At 45.0% G+C, this 12914-nt stretch overlaps 1 long non-coding RNA gene across 1 annotated transcript; it reads right to left on the bottom strand.

Moving 5' to 3' along the window:
• Positions 1–309: 309 nt before the first annotated feature.
• Positions 310–7006, bottom strand: LOC128119408 (uncharacterized). Its single transcript, XR_008221533.1, has 3 exons — positions 6885–7006; positions 4981–5049; positions 310–3431 (listed from the first exon to the last, which is right to left on the bottom strand). It is a non-coding gene; the product is annotated as an uncharacterized LOC128119408 (long non-coding RNA).
• Positions 7007–12914: the final 5908 nt, after the last annotated feature.

Genomic DNA, 12914 nt, shown 5'->3' with positions numbered 1-12914 from the left:
ATATAACATTTAGAGGAAAGATATTCTTTATAGTACTTATTACACTCTGTTACTATTGTTTATAAAAGGTAACTAAAAAATTTTAAAGCAACTGAGGATGACTCGGAAAATAAGAAAATATTATGTACTCTTGAACTTTCAGCCTTTACAAAATAAAAATATCCATTTATCTTCACTACCGGAAGAACACTAGGAATAGACAGCCTTGGGAGTAGAAGACGCTGTCTCCCTGTATCCTAAATACTCCCTACTGATCCAGCTAGCTGTGGATGAGCAGTGTTCCTCAAGGGAGCAGTTCTGGATTATGTGGGTACTGCCCAACAGATAGTGACCAAGTCTCTTGGTCAGTAACTACATGTCTCACAATTAATTTATGAATTACCTGTAAAATAAAAATATCCCGTTCTTTTATTGGCTTGAAGAAACCTGAAATTTTTCCTAAAATAATTTCTACTCACTTGTCCTCTGATCTAGCAGGAGAAGAAAGTTATTCCTGAGAACCGGAAATAAACTTATTTGTGACCGCAAGACATTAGCCGTGTGAAGACCGCCTACCCTGTGTTTGCTAGGACAACACACGTCAGGCTGGGTGATCGATAAAGACGAGACGTTTCTCTAGCTCATAGTTTTAGAGGCTGAGGGGCTAAGGTCAGGCGTTCTGCTGTTGTCTGACGCTGTTCCTGTAGGGAAACTAGCAAACACCCCTCAACCCAGATAGGCAACCAACAAAAGACCAAAGCCTGTATACCCCTGAAGTCCACACCGGTGAACCAATGAGTTTTATTGGGGTTACTTACAGGAATAGGGGTAAGGGGCTACTGTAGGTGTGAAAATAACTCAAAGGCACTTGCATCGCCAAAGCCCATCCCAGCATGCGTGACAGCTCACAAAAGCTGGAAGTGTGCATTACGCAACCTGTAAGCAGCTCCACAGTTTGGAGGGTGGTCTTTCCAGGTAACTCAGTTGGTCTGAGTCTCTTCCAGACATCTTGGCTGGTCTCTGCTTCTTCCAGCTTGTCTCTAAGCACCTATCTGTGGGAGCCGGTTTTCAGGTTCCTCGTGGCTTAACCCAGCAGGTCTGCATAGAGAATGATTAGGGTCACAGGCCTGAGTGCAGGTGTCTGAGATGGTCTGCACTTGGCTGTACTGGGAAGGGGGGGAGGTCTTTTGCTCCACCCTTTGGTGTCTCTATAAATGCCCTGGGGCAGAGACAGTCAGGACCCTCTCAAGGCTATCCTTTATTTTCTATCTGTTTATCTCCACAATCTCAATCCTTCTAATATTTCCTGCTGCTCGCACTCAAGAAAACTCTGGGGAGCTGTGGGGTTGGTGGGTAAACACCCTACACCTATCAGCAGACCTTACAGCTTCTTTATGCTTGGGGAGAGAAGAGTCTGAGGAATCTGATCAGTTTCAGGGATTTCCTGGAGCCATGAAGTTGTTTATGGTCTGAGTTTAAAGCGCTTCCCTTCGAGATAGGAGATTTCAATCTCAGAGGGAATGGCTACATAAAACTTGGTCTTTGAGACAGACAGTGGTGGCCCACACCTAGAGGCAAGCAGATTTCTGTGAGTTCGAGACCAGCCTGGTCTACAGAGCTAATTTCCAGGACATCCAAGGCTGCACAAGGAAATACTGTCTTGAAAAAAAATAAAATAACAACTTGTTCTGTAGTAAGGGTCTTCTACTTGGTTACAGCTTACTAATGGCACGACGCCGTGGGATCACATACAAAAGACGGAGACAGAAAGGCCACATGAGGTCAGAGCAAACAACAGAGAAGGGAGAAATCACACTAATTCTGCAATCTAAACCTGTTCTCACAGGAGCTTATCCATTCCTGTTCATGTCACCTGCTCCAGGGAACCAGCAAGAACCCCTTCACAAGAGCAGCGTGAACCCCTTCACAAGAGCAGCGTGAACCCCATCTGCCCTACTTTGCCCTCTGTTGCTGTGGTCAAACCCTTAGAAAACCAAGTTTGGTAGGAAAGGGTTACTTCCTCTTGTCGCCCTCAGTCCATCATCAAGAGAAACCAAGGTGGGCGGGGAATTCAAGACAGGTACCCACAGTCAGAAACTGTAGCGGAAACCATGGAGGACCGTGGTTTATGGCTTACTTCCCTTGGCTTGCTCAGCTCTCTGACTTAGAAACTCCAGGCCCGTCCGCCCAGGGATGGTGCTGTCTACCGAGGACTTGGTCCTCGTCCCGCGTCAGTCGGCAACCAAGAAAAGGCCGCGTAGACGAGTCGGATGGAGGCAATTCCTCAGCTGAGATTTCCACTTTCCAGGGGACTCTAGTCTGTGTCACGATGACAAAAAAACAAGCACAACTGACCCCTTGTCACCTTGACACACAAACACAACACTATTAAATAACCTTTCTTTCGGGATATTATCTCTAACATAATATCGTAACATAATATAAAGCACAGTCTACTTTTAAAAGTCTCACAGTCTCTTGAAAATATCCAGTATCTCTTAAATGCGGGCTCCTCTAAAACCCAAAACAAATGACATATTTTCTTATTTCAAAAGAGAATAACCACGGTGCAGTTACAGTCAGATCAAAGCAAAACCAAAAAAAAAAAAAAATCTAAATAATTCAAGGTCGGATGTCTAGGACTCAGTCATTCTGTACTCCAGAGGGGCTTGAGTGGCCCCAATTCTCTAGCTGTCCAATCCCACAGCACACACAGGTTGTCCTCTAGACTCAGGGCTGCTACACTCCACATCTGCTGCTGTCCTCAGAGGTCACTGGCTTCTCTAGTATACTGGAGTCTGCTGCGACTGAGGCTTCGCCTTACGTGATGACCTCCTGGCCTCTCTTTAGGGACGCTGACCCTGACAGAAGGTACCACTCCTCAACTTCTCTCCATGACCCCTACCAGCCGGGGGGGTTTCATTCAACTGAGGCTGAACCTTCACCAATGGTTGTCTGGCTTCTCCTTAGGTACTCTGACCTTGAAACTTGGGGTCATGCCTCGGCTTCTTTCCATGACCTCTTCCATCCTGCGTTTTCATGCCACCCCACGACATCAGTTAACGAATGAGGCCATTTCTCCAGGCCATTTCTCCAGCAACATTGAGCAGGCTTCTGTTTGCTCACTGACTGCCTTCAAATGTCTCTTGAAAGAGATGTATTTAACAGCTCACGGATATGTTTTTCAACCTGGCAGGGGATGCGCCGCTTGTACCAGTCATTGGAAAAAGAAGACTATTACTCCCATTGCCAGTTCTAACCAATCCAATAGGTAAATAGTCGGCGCTAATCCGTATCGGCAGTTAAATTGTGCGGTGCTCGATGAACACTCCCGTGCTGAAGTAAAGGGCGCTGCTGGCTAGCGAGAATTAGCTGGCTGCCAAGATTAGCTTTAGATCGTATAGGAGATGGGAATTTCAGGGTCACAGAAACCATCCCGGCACAGGTGATGCCTGCTTCAAAAGAAGGGTGGTTATGAAAGTAACAGCAGGTCATTGAAGATACATTTAAAGCATTCAACAATCAATTTCGAGATAAGTAACGTTGCCTGAAGTTAAGTACAATGGGATGACTGAAAATGTGGGTTTTACTTTATCATGAGACATGAACAGCCTAGGGGAAAGGACTACATACAACACAGACTCCACCCCACCATCTGATCAAAGCCCTGCAATTAACTTCCCATCGTGAGAAGCAAAACCAGTGTAAAGAGGGTTTTAAAGAAGGCTAAATGGTCCAGGGAATGATGAAGTTTGTTAGATTCTAGCTCATCTCTCTCTCTCTCTCTCTCTCTCTCTCTCTCTCTCTCTCTCTCTCTCTCTCTCTCTTTCAAAAAACAAGTTCGGTACCTTAAAAAAAAATCATAAAAATCCTTGTCAGAAACAGGGAAAAAAAAACCAATATGCTAATTATATTTCCATGTGGGCTAAAACTGAAGAGAGTTAAGATGGCAACCCAAATCTGACCTGGGGCCAAGGGGACCGACATGTGAAGAGAAAAGATTAAAAGGTTCTGAACCCGCCACTTCTGCTGAGTAACAACCAAGAGAGATGTGCTTGTCATCGGAAAATGTCCACAGAGTAAACAGCAGCCAGGGTCATTACTGAATTGAATAGAAGAAATAAATTGGGGTGAAATTGAGGACAGAGAAATGTGAACTAAATTTCTGTGATGAGAAGAGCAGCCAGACAGTGAGACATCTCCCCCAGGGTAATTATGAGACATCTTCTCAAGGGCTTTGAAAGGTCACATTTCACCATGTCCTCAATACGGATTTTTTTTTCCTGTCCTGTGGATTAGAAATGCCTTTCTTCAAAGAACGGGAATATCTATATATGCATTCTAAAAATTCCTCCCTGAGAATGATGAGTCTAGATGGGAATCAGCACAGGACACTTGTGTGAAAGAAAATAAATAATAAATAGGAACCACAAGAAAGAGACAGCTCACTGGCAAGCAGAGAAGGGACTGGAAACACACCCTGTCTAGAGTCTTGAAAGAAGGAACCATAGACCTACCACCAGCAACAACAGCAGCTCTGTGATGAAACCATGGCTCAGACGTCTGTCTAACCCATCAGCCAGGCTTAACACAGTTTAAGCAGTAGCCTCATAGCTGGTGACAATCTAACATGTGTGCTCCCCCCCTACCGCCTCTCTCAGGGGGAGGGTTCAAAACAGAATTTCTCTGTGTAGCTCTGGCTGTCCTGGAACTCACCCTATGGACCAAGATGACCTCAAACTCACAGAGATCCACCTGCCTCTGCCTCCCAAGGACTGGGATTAAATGCATGTGCCACCACCGCCCTGCAACATGTGTTTTTTTTTTTTTATGTCCTTATGCAATAAAATAATTCTCTAGAAGTTTTTTGTGATGCTCTCTGTGTTTGACTAACTATTGAGAGTACAGTTGGCAGCTCGGAACACAGGCCGGCATTAAACAGATCTGAGAATCCGTTTCCACTCTAGTATTTACCATGTGACTATTAGCCCATTAACATACCGTTCATATGGTCCAAATTTTCTGCTGAAAGTGAGGTGGATGTAGACCATGAGCTGCCAGTGCCCTTGACTGCAAAAAAACACAATGGAAAACGTAAACATAAAGGATCAATGTGTTGGAACGCTGTACAGAATTCAGAGGATTAACTAGAATTAAGTGAGACGATGTGTGGGAGCTAAAGGAGGTGAATCACCAAGCCTTGGGCAAGGGGGATGTTTCTAAGATGTGCCTGCGTGAATTGCTGTCATCACTGTCACTGGGCCATAAACTAGACCCTGCTGCTATAGGACAGTGGATGCTGCAAGGGTCTAAAGGATCTCCGCATCTCTTTCTCTCACATGAAATTCTGGTTCCTCACTGGGAACACCTGCTTGGCCAAATCTTGGTTACATGTGTGTGTGCCGTAGCTCTCATGGTCGAGACTGAGGCTGTGTTTGCTCTTCATCTACATTAACAGAAGGGAGGACTCAGCCTCAGGGGAGAGTCCCTTCGGGTTAAAAACTGGCTAGTTCAATTCCATCCCTGACCTACATTCTTCTTCCAATTAAACTTGCTTAAACTACCCTAACCAAATGCAGATATCTCACACAGTCAAAAAAAAAAAAAAAAAATACACGGATCTTCTCCCCACAGGAAGAGAATCAGCTCTTGCATCGACTCTATTCCAGATTCTCTGAATGAGGGTGACTCTTCGGAGAAGCATGGCCCTCACGTCTCAATACCCAGGGAACAATGGACCAAACTGCAGCATGATCAACTTGGTCTCTACAGTGTTGAAAAGGGGGAAGAACGGGGAAGGATATTAACGGACATTCACATGCCTTTCTAACCTTAAGCCATGAAATTCTAAGTTCAGTCAGAAAGAGGGCCGATGGCAAGAGCAGTTATGTACAAATACTGCAGCAAAGAAGGAGACAGGCAGGAAGGACATCTCTGGTCATTCTGTCTGCTTTCAGTCAATAGGCCACAGCTAAAACTTCCTTTCTTCTTTAATAGTCTTTTTTTCTTAGTGAGATCACCCATATCTCCATTCTTGATAGGTAGTATGAACCCTTGGGAACCTTGTCTGTATGGAATTACAGTAGCTATTTATTTTTCTTGTTGCTATGAATGAATAACTGACAAGAAGCGACTTAAGGGGGGAAGGGCTTTGTCTTAGCTTACAATTTAAGAAGGTATATAGTCCATCACGGTGGGGAAGGCATGGCCACATGAGTGTGAGGCAGCAGGCCACAGGCATCTACCGTCGGGAAGCAGAGAGAAAACGGACTGCAGGGCAAGGAAATCAGACCCGGAGGCCGCCCCTACTGACTCACTTCCACTAGCAAGACTCCCTAAGGTTTCACCACCTTCCAACAGTGCCAGGAGCTGAGGCCCAAGCACTCAAACCCAAGAGGGACATTTTACATCCAGACACAGCATGCTGAATTCGGTATCCTCTGAGGACAGTAGAAGGAGAAGGTCCCCCAACCATTCCAGCATGTCACAATAGCAGCTTCCTTCCTTGTCTCCTGTTTGGTTTTGTTCAGTATTAGGGACCTGGAGCCAGGAGCTCATGAACACTAGGCAACCACTCTACCATTGAGCAGAATCCCAATACCCCACTGTCACATTTACACCCAAGATCAATGACGTAGTAAACACCAACATCTTCTATTATTGCAACATGAGTAGACCCAAGTGGACAGATGATGGGCTTATTTTCCAATTCACTGTTTTTGTTTTTCTTTGAGCAGATGCACTCATCCCTTGAGTACTTAGGGTCCTCATCATTAGCAACCAGGATAAGAATATAAGCAAAACATTTTAATTGGCCATTAGCTATAATTGGTTCTATTCCTTGATTCCAGAGAATCCAAGACTAGTCTAAGAATAGAAAGCTAATATCAGCCCATAGACAGCACCTTGCTCGATGTTATGCTGTGCCGGACACAATACATCTTCAGTATTTCTGTCAATAAAGCTGGCTGATTCTGCAGGAAGGGAACCTATGAAGATAAACAAAATAGCTGAGAATGAACACATTGCCTTTGTTAACTCACTACAAAGGAGTCGTTGGTCAGATGGAACACTGTGTGGAATCCGTGTATAAGGCTTCCAATAAATCCATGGTTAGTAGGAACCGAAACATCAGCAAAACAATTCGCTGTCAATGATGTCCCTTACTTTATGCCTTTTTCCAAACTTCTGAGATTTCAGATGCTGCTGCCCGGGGTTTCCCCTATGGAATTCCTCATCACTCATCCAAGACCAGGGTGAATGGGGATGTAAGCTCACTGCCTTGCACCCCTGTGGTGATATAATCTGTACCCTAATCAAATTTGCTTGAAGATCAGAGAACAGAACAAGCCACTAGATTAAACATAGAAGCCAGGCAGTGGTGGCACATACCTTTAAATCCTAGCACTCGAGAGGTAGAGATTCGTCTGGATCTCTGTGAGTTCAATGCCACCCTGGACTACATGAGATTGACTCAGTCTAGGAGAGAAACAGCCAGACAGTGGTGGCACACACCTTTAATCCCAGGACTGGGAAGCATACATGCCTGTAGTTTTCCTGTGTCCCACCTGGTCTGAGGTCAAGACAAATCTCTCCCAGTCACTGGTCCTGTAGCTGCTCAGACCCAAATAAACACACACAGACTAATATTATTTTTAAACTATGGCCATGACAGGCTTCTTGCTATCTAGTTCTTATATCTTAAGTTAACCCATTTCTGTTATTCTATAAGTTGCCACGTGGCTGTGACTTACGGATCTGCTGGCATGTTGTTCCTTTGGTGGTGGCTGGTGTCTCCTGACTCAGCCTTCCTCTTCCTACAGTTCTCCTCTCTGCTTGTCCCACCTATACTTCCTGCCTGGCTACTGGCCAATCAGCATTTTATTTATTAACCAATCAGAGCAACACATTCACAGCATACAGAGCGATATCCACAGCACATGCCTTTAAATCCCAGGAAGTGATGGCTGGGGGGAGAAAGGTATAAGGTGTGAAGAGACAGGAACTTTTCAGCAAAAGTGTCCCTTTCAGCTAGAGGCTTTTTCAGCTGAGGAAGTTCTCAGTTGACAAGGTGAGATGTGGCAGTGGCTTGTTCCTTTGTCTCTTTCATCTTTCAGCATTTGCTTCAATATCATGCTCTAGGTATTTTATTAAAACCATTTAGGAATTCATGTTACACACCCCTAGCTCACACAAGGTTCATAGTACCAAGTCAGGCTCCTCCCATTTCCCCCTTGTTAAACTGCTCCTAGAGAATTCCCATGAGGTCAGTCATACATGGATTTTCAGTTGCAAATGGGATTTAGAAAGTCATAAGCAGCAAAATTTCATGCCCAGGATCCCAAGCTTTGGAGGTAGAAATGGGACGATCAGAAGTTCAAGGTCAGCCTTGGCAAGCTTATGCTGCATGAGACCCTGTCTCCAAAAACAAACAAAACAAAAGCCAACTGTTCAAGAAAGCAATCAGGGAAGAAGGAAAGAAGCAGTCGAGTGAAATGCCTAACCCAGACATAAAATAAAATCCTCACAGTGCAGGCCATTATTGATGACAACGTATGTTTTTAGATAAAAGTGTTTAATAAGGAAACGCAATTGTGCTGGCTAGTCTTATGTTAACTTGACACAAGCTAGAGTCATCAGAGAGGAGGGAGTCTCAATTGAGAAAATTCCTCCCTAAGATCCCACTGTAAGTCATTTTCTTAATTAGTGATTGATGGGGGAGGGCCCAGCCCACAGTGGGTGGGGCCATCCCTGGACCAGTGATCCCAGGGTATATAAGAAAGCTGGTTGAGCAAGCCATGGGGAGCAAGCCAGCAAGCATCACCCCTCCATGGCCTCTGCATCAGCTCCTGCTGCCAGGTTCCTGCTCTGAGTTCCTGCCCTCACTGCTTTGGATGATGAACTATACTATATGGAATTGTGAGTGACATAAACCCTTTCCTCCCCAAGTTGCTTTGGTCATGGTGTTTCATCACAGCAACAGTCACCCTAACTAAGACAGCAATCAAATACAGGTCTTTGGCATAAGAAGTAAATAAGCATGCAGTCGATACATCTCCCCAGCCTAACATTTTATACTTTAGTCTTAGTTTTTCTGGTTTTGTATTGCATATACCATGTTTAGTCTGCTTCTCCTAAAACCCAAATACTGGCTCTCTTAACGCTATCTCACAAATCACACGAGCTTTCTTCCTTCTTCATCCCCCCACCCTGCCCCCGCTCTATTATTTTGAAACAACTGGTTTTAGAGTGAAGAAACTCTTCCTTCTACTTGATCAATTCTGTTTATGCTCTTTATCTTCCATTTCACTCATTTTATTTTTCACATCAGGAATTTCTGTAAATATAGTAACAGTTTATAATTAAAATAAACATTTTAAATTTCTCAGTCTGATCCTGGATTGCTGAATCATTTCTCTACTTAAAAAAAAAAAAAAAAGATTTGCTGATCTTCCTTAAGACAGTAATGATTTAATTCTTTATTGGATAGCTCATGTGTTTCCACTTATTTGTGATTACCATTTCATTTCTTCTTTTAAGGATATCTCATTTCCCTGATGATTCCAGATCCTGTTGCTATACAACTATATATTTGGAAGTGGGGTCTTATCCCTTTCATGCAGAAGTTGTAGACTGACTGGCTTTATCTAGGAAAACCATCCAGCAGTCCACTGATCCAGAGGTCCTGGGCATGCTGTCTGGTAGACTGGTTTCCTGCTGCAGTTTTCAGGCAGCTTGGCCTGTCTGGGTCAGCAGGTAGACAGACCTGTCTTGCATCCACAGAGCTGAGCTCGGACCCGAGGTCTAGAGCCTATACCTGAATATGCAGCACATTCTGAAGTCTGAGTCCACAGAGGTTGGCCTGGTTCTGAAAGAGGCCTGGAGCTTAGGTCCAGGGGGTAGTCTAGGGTTCTTAGGACTGGCTTAGAGCCTTAGTCCACAGGTACAAGTCTGGAACGGGGATCTACCAGGATCAGTTTTGATCCTAGGTCTATAAGACCATGCTTGAACTCCAGGATCACTGAAGCCATAGAAACCACATTGCAACCTGAAACTCCCATGGTGCTCAGACGTGCTTGGGACCTGGCTCCTTCAAAACCAGCTTGAGGTATGGGTACACAAACGCTGATGTAGAAGTTAGGCCAATGAGGACTGTTCTAAAATCTGGGTTTGAAAGTTATCTTGGAGTTTGGGTCTGAACAGGCCATACCAACACTAAGATCTACTGGGATGTACATGATCTTAGTTTTCTAAAACACTGGGGCCACCAGGGCCAGCCTGGATGGTAGAGCCACAGAGATGGGCCTAGCAGAGAAAAAGCCTAGATTTTGAGGTTTGAGGTACTGACCAGGTACGCAGGTAAGCTTGAAACCTGGAATTTGTGAACCTCCCTTGACTGTGAGATAGTCTGGAATCTAATACGGGCTTAGAACCTAGGGGTACAGGGGTTCACCTGCCACTTGAAAGGCCCAGAACCTCTGTCATAGAAGGTACCCTTGAGACTGGGTCTATGAGCTACCTGATGACTGGGATTATAGGACTAGACTTGTGCAGGGTTTAGTCCTGAAACCTGGGAGCATGCAGGCCTACCTAGAAGAGAAAGCAGATCAGAAGCAGGGAGGGACTACAGGGTACAAACGGGAAATGGAGTCTGTAGAGACTGAGCTACTACTGTGGTGAGTCAAAACATTGGTGTGCTGTGAATGGTCTATCACAGGTATATAGACCTGGTGACCGAGTCCAGTAGGCAGGCCTGGAACCTGGGACTGTAACTTAGAGGTTCAGGCATGAGCACTGTCCCAGTATCTGGTGCTATAGTGGTCTGCTTGAGGCTGGATATGTGTGTATGCATGCTTTCATATGTAAGTGTGGGCACATGCGTGCCATGGTATGCATGTGGAAGTCAGAGGACCTCTTCAGATGCTCAGCTTCATTTTCTATCTTGTTTGAGACAAGGTCTCTATTGGTGGCCACTGGGTGTGTCGGACTAGCTGACTCAGGAGCTTCTGAGGGTTCTCCTACCTCAGCTTCCCATCTTGTCTTAGGAGTGCTAGGATTGCAGGCAGGAACAACCAGTTTTTCATGAGCTTGGGAGATCTGAACTCAGTTCCTTGCTTGTGTGCAAGCACCCGATCCAGTGACCTAGCTGACCAGCATCCAGTGCTGGGTTTGTTTGTTAGTTTCAAGACAGGGTTTCACTGTGTATCCCTGGCTGTCCTGGAACTCTCTCTGAAGACCAAGCTGGTCTCCAGTTCACAGAGATCCACCTGCCTCTGCCTCCCGAGTGCTGGGATTAAAGGCGTGTGCTACCACTGCCTGGCCCAGTGCTGGGTTTTATTGGAATAAGTCTAGTATTGGAGTCAGCAACAAACTCCCGTGCTCACCCACCCCACCACCACCACCCACACACACAGCATCTTGATCCGTGCTCTGATGCCAGCACTTAGACAACTCTAGAACCTAAAGCTTCCCTTCCTGCACTCCTTAGTATGTCCTCTTTTTGTGCTCCCCTCTCGTACTGTGATTCCACACCTGAAGGAACTTGCTCTTTAAGAAGTGCTTCCCTTGGTGGGTAGTTGCTGGGGATGCTGGGAATGTGTTGCTCTGATTGATTGATAAATAAAACGCTGATTGGCCAGGAGCCAGGCAGGAAGGATAGTGTAGGCGGGATAAGGAGAGAGGAGAATTCTGGGAAGTAGAAGGCTGAGGCAGGGAGATGCTGCCAGCCATGAGGAGCAGGATGTAAAGTACAGGTAAGCCATGAGCCATGTGGCAAGGTGTAGATTTATAAAAATGGGTTAATTTAAGATATAAGAACTAGCAAGAAGCCTGAGCCACGCGGCCATACAGTTTATAAATAATACAGGCATCTGTGTGTTTATTTGGGTCTGAGCAGCTGCGGGATTGGTGGGTGAGAGAGATTTGTCCTGACTGTGGGCCAGGCAGGACCAGGAGAAGCTCTCCAGCTACAGGTAGTTGTTTACATCAATGTTTATGTGAGGTACAATGTGGAAAAGGTCTGCTCTACCACTGTCATGATATCCAGCTCTTGGCAGCTACTCATAAAGAGTTTCTGCATATAGTATCCTGTAGAAAAACACACGAGACTAAGTCTAACAGGTCCCCAGGATTCTATTTCCTCCCACAAATCATTAACCTGAACATACATCCTAACTGTGCCCAATTAGCAGATCACAACTATGACACTGGAGGAGGCAGTCATACACAGAGGTCACAGAAAAGAGCCACAGTGAAGTCTCATCAGGAACGTCTCCTCACCCTGCCAGTGTCCTCATGCTTCCTCCAGTTCTAGATTTCCTCCACCGGATCATCTTTCCCCAAATGCTGACGTAATCACACAGGGAAGAAATGAGCACAGGAGACATCTGGAGGGACTCAGAAACCCGAAGGTGAGAGACTGCCTGTTACACCCCCTCCTACGTGATGTATTCTAGACCGGAGTTTGCCAGTGTCTTCTGCAGCAAGCCGGGTTTCTTCATCACAGTTTGCCCTTCAACTTTTTAAAAATAACCAAATAGTTAATTAATTCTCCAGAGAGAAGGAAAATATTCCGTTTCTGAACTGATTAATGAGTAAAGACTTTACAGCTTTTCTATAACTCTAACCTCATTAAAATCAAATGAAATGCCCCCCCCCCAAACGCCCATGGCTATGCAACCTGAAGGATATTTGAAGGTTGGAGTTGAGTATTAAGTGTGTCCATGGGACCAAGAACAACTGAATAGCCTCCATCCTGGTTTCAAAATCAGACTGTCCCTGAACTGAAAGGAGATGAGACAAATAATACACTATAATTTTGTGAGACTATGCAAGCATCTCTAAATGATAGTTCACCATAAAATAAATTATAAAAAACCGTATAATGGGTTATTTTAAATGGATACTTACTTAATTTCACATGATGAATTAAAATT

Source organism: Peromyscus californicus, unplaced genomic scaffold (assembly GCF_007827085.1).
Source record: "Peromyscus californicus insignis strain IS unplaced genomic scaffold, ASM782708v3 Scaffold_23__1_contigs__length_62951481, whole genome shotgun sequence".
NCBI classification, from domain to species: domain Eukaryota; kingdom Metazoa; phylum Chordata; class Mammalia; order Rodentia; family Cricetidae; genus Peromyscus; species Peromyscus californicus.
The sequence above is the reverse complement of the archived record's forward strand: the minus strand, read 5'-3'. Positions and strand labels throughout refer to the sequence as shown.